The following is a 4,521-nucleotide window of genomic DNA, read 5'->3' on the forward strand; positions in this document are numbered from 1 at the left end:
CATGAATGCATAGATGGAACAAAAATGCGGTGTAACACAAGCTCGAGCGGTGTCAAATTATTTATTGAAAACACAAGCACGAGGATATGCAGTGTAACACAAGCACGAGGCTTTATTATACAAATATAACACACAAGCACGAGCGGTGTCCAATTAATTATTAAAAAGGTAAAATAAGCAACATCCGGTTCTGTTCTCACAATTGGCTTCGTTGATCCAACTTACTGTGAGCGGCTAGGCGCGGGAAAAAAAGGAACATGCCCAAGGTAAAGCAAAGCAGGAAGGCGCCACCAGATGGGTGGGAGCTCATCGAGCCGACTTTGGATGAGTTGGACCAGAAAATGAGAGAAGTCTACGAGTATTGCATTCGATAAGGATATGCCGATAAAAACCTGATTGCAAAATGGAAGAAACAGGGTTACGAAAACGTATGTTGCCTGCGCTGCATCCAAACTTGTGATACTAACTTTGGAACAAACTGCATATGCAGAGTCCCGAAAAGCAAGCTGGAAGTGGGAAGAATCATTGAATGCACACATTGCGGCTGTAGAGGATGTTCTGGTTAATACTTCTTTTGGATTGCTTTAATCCGTTCTTAAATAAAAACATCCACTCCTCACAAATGGTGGGGAACATCAATGTGTCATGGAAGGAGTTTGACAACATTTTTGTAACATAAAAGTGTAAATCATGTTCCTACATTTGAAGTCTATTTTGAGGGGAAGGATAAGGGGAGGTCCATAAAATGATAATGTGGGTCCCTCCCAGTTTGGTTAGACCCTTTCCATTACTTAAGGTAGATAGATACCAGAGAGGATGGTTTGTTATACTTTTGCAGCAGATAACAGTGTAATTCTCATATCGGCAAAAGCTATTTCATTCAGTGGGCATATTGTGACCGTGTAATGCTTTTTCATTTTCGAACACTTTCTTATTTATCCTAACAAGAGTATATTTGGCAACGTGACCAAAAGAAAGCCCATAATTTAGCTGCCGTTGCTTTTTTCATCCAAAATCCATTACATGTCAAGGAGCCGGGTGCGCACGGAGGCTTGGGATGCACGTCACTAGAGGGACCAGTGCTCCTGCAGAGGGAGGGAGGAGGGAGCTCCAAAGGACTGGTGCTCCTGCAGAGAGAGGGAGGTGGGAGCTGTGCCGAGGGTGGGAGTTCCGAGGGCCCGGTGTCCAGACTGTGCCGGGTGCGCACGGTGGCTTGGAATGGTCGTCACTAGGAGACCGGTGCTCCTGCCGAGGAAGGGAGCTCCGAGAGACCGGTGCTCCTGCCGGGGAAGAGAGCTCCGAGGGACCGGTGCTCCTGCCGGGGAAGGGAGGGAGCTCCGGCTTGGAATCAGTTTTTCTTTTCCATTATTCTCGGCGCATTCATGAACGTGTCTGCGCCGAGAGAGAGCGGGCCACTCTCAGAGTTAGCATCCTTTGCGCGCTTGGCGTTTCCATGGGCCTTGGCTTGGCGGGACTCAGTTTGAGAGAGTCTGCGCCTGCTGTGATGTCCGTTGCGATGTTAGTGCCGCGATGTAAACGCCCGCGATATCAGCGTGGGCGATGTGACACGTTACCCAATGACATGGCCGCATTTGCGTCGCAACAACGTGCGATGAAAAAATTGCCTCTGTGATGTCCATTGCGATGTTAGTGCCGCGATGTAAACGCCCGCGATATCAGTGTGGGCGATGGATCGTCATACAACCACCAGAGGGTGGCAGTGGTGAACCACAAGGTGATGAACCAAAAGATAGCAGTGATGAACCAGAGGCTGGCAGTGGTGTACCAGAGGGTGGCAGTGATGATCCAGAGGGTGGCAGTGGCAAACCAGAGGGTGGCATTGGTGAACCAGAGGGTGGCAGTGATGAACCGGAGGGTGGCAGTGATGAACCGGAGGGTGGCTGCGATGAACCACAGGGTCGCAAACAGTCTGGACACGTAGAAACAACATGGTCGCGACCGTTACGACCACAAAAGTAAGTTTGCGTTCCCGAACTTGTAAAAAACCCTCGCGAACTGGCAAAAACAGCAAATTTGCAAATTCGCACGAATTCGCGAATTTTGCGAATTGCGAGTTCGCTTTCGCATGAATTCGCGGATCGCGAATTCGCAAATTTCGCCCATACTTAATAATGATCCAAATATGTGCAACTTCATCAGCCATCCCCCCAACAAGTTGGCAATCCTCAAGCTGACTGCATTAAGAAGTAACTATGCTGGAAGCAGGCATCATTGGAAGCATAGGAGGGAGTGGCTGCTTCTCCTCCTGTAAAGCTGATGCAGTCATCTTTTATAGTGCTGTTTCCCTGCTCAAGTCACCATGATATGTGTGCCTGACAGTGACCTTTGGGAGAAGGGAATAAAGTTTGAAATCTGGCCTCCTGCAGGAGGCTGGTTAGCAAGAAAGTCTAGGAAGGTAGAACACAATCGCAGAGCTCTGGCAAAACACAGAGGAAACAGGAAAAAACACAATGTTCATATCCATAAAAAAATATTTAACAACAACATTTTTTAGCACTATTAGTGCAGAAAATATGCTCAAGTATGAATATCACAAAGAAAATGATATCCCAAAAATTGGCATACCTAGAAACTAAAATTAAACATGTAGACAAAAAACTAATTACACGAAAGGCTTTGCAGATCTAACAAAATGATGTAGCTAATAATAGGAGGGCATGAAATACTTAGTGTAGAAGTCCAAAAAGGGTCCATATTTCCTTAGCATACAAAATGTTTACCAGGAACAGAGCTGGGAAATCACTGGCAAATTACTTGAAATATACTAAAACTAAGTCGCTCATATTAGCCATCAGCAATGACACATAGGAGGGTGTAACCTCAACCCAGGGCATTCTTGACTCATTTCGAGTCTTTTATTCCAACCTCTACAATTTTATTAAACCAGTTTCCCCAAAACAATGTGCTGAGTACTTAGATTCCTGTGTTCTTCCACACATAAATCACAAAGAACGGCTATGTCTTAATGCACCTATTGAAAATGCAGACATTCTGAAAGCCATCCACAGTCTTAAGACCAGAAAGGTCCAGGACCCGCTGACTACTTGGGTAAATTCTATGAATCATTTGAATATCTTGAGGTAGATCCTCTGAAAGCTATTTTCCATCATATTTGCAGATTCCGGAACTATCTCAGGTTCAGCCACCGAAGTTACAACAGTGGTCATTCCGAGGGAGGAGAAAGATCATTTGGATGTGAAGATTAATAAATCTTGAATATAAAATATATACAAAAATTATGGTGTTGAGAATTGAGATAGTTATATTCCTCCCAGACAGGGTTCCTCAAAGGTAGATTGGCCGTTGAAAACATCAGACTATTTAAAATATCCTTGACAAGGATAAATCCATCCGCTCCTCACATTCTCTTACTGGCATAGCAATAGAATCAAGATAGAGGAGAAAACGATACATTTGGAGATCTGGGCTAATGCAGGCAATAACACCATGGGGATTTTGGAACACAAGATAACTCTATTTCTTTCTCCACATTACACATGAAATTTGCTTTTACTGAGACACAATTCTATAACATTTTAAAATTGAAAAGGGCAATTAGCAAACTGGTCCAACCCCATACTATTGATCTTCTCAGGTTGCGCCCTAACTTTAGGAGACCGGTCACTCAGCATCACATATCTACAAATAGCTTGAACCCACTAAAGACAACATAAGAAAGGGTCTGAGAAAGAGATGGTCCACATACTTGCAACCTATTCATACTAAACCCTTGAACCATTCAACATGAGTAAAGTTCTGGCAGTCCCCATTTTTGGCTGAAATCAACCTGGCTTTTCCACAATACAGATTCTGGTCCATTCATAAAACTTACTGAACTCCTGCCAAACTCTACAAATTAGACTTATCTAGGACAAACATCTACTGGAAATTCATGGAGGCGGTGGATTCTTTGGAACACGTTTGACTCCTGTAAACATGTCCAACCATTTTGGCTAAGAATACAATCTCTGATCCAAGATATTTTCTAAAAACCTTTTAGGACAGACCTTCCGACAACTGAATTGGGAATCTCTGCCGTTCCAAGGTCATCGTCCCTATCAGCTTAAAACTCATTATTTCTTAACCTACTTTTAACCTTAGGTACTAAAGAGGGTTTTATGGAGTGGAAATCAACATCCATTCAAAGAATTGTGGTCCATGCTTTGTGCAACCAACAGTGAGGATAACATCATGTACACAAAGTTACACATAGATCTCAGCTCAAGACATCTATGGGATTCGTTTGATGAGTACTTACAGAATGAAAACCCCTGCAGTTAAAACTATAATACACACATAATACCCACTAGCTAAATAAGAGGACTGCGTAGGATTCATCTGACATAGGATCCTGGCAGTCTTGATCATGAATAGAGATTCACTTACCCCCCCCCCCCTTTCTTGTCCTGCCTTCCCCTTTTGTTTGTTCTTCTATCTTATCTTTTTCTTCTTATCTCAATGTGCACTTCTATTTGGACATCATGTTCTTTTAGTCATCAA

The 4,521-nt window shown here is 43.6% G+C and overlaps 1 pseudogene; it reads left to right on the forward strand.

Moving 5' to 3' along the window:
- The first annotated feature begins 257 nt into the window (after positions 1 to 257).
- LOC147702925 (protein BUD31 homolog pseudogene) lies at positions 258 to 569 on the forward strand (annotated as a pseudogene).
- The last annotated feature ends 3,952 nt before the right edge of the window (positions 570 to 4,521 follow it).

Source organism: Lissotriton vulgaris, chromosome 7, assembly GCF_964263255.1.
Source record: "Lissotriton vulgaris chromosome 7, aLisVul1.2, whole genome shotgun sequence".
NCBI lineage: Eukaryota > Metazoa > Chordata > Amphibia > Caudata > Salamandridae > Lissotriton > Lissotriton vulgaris.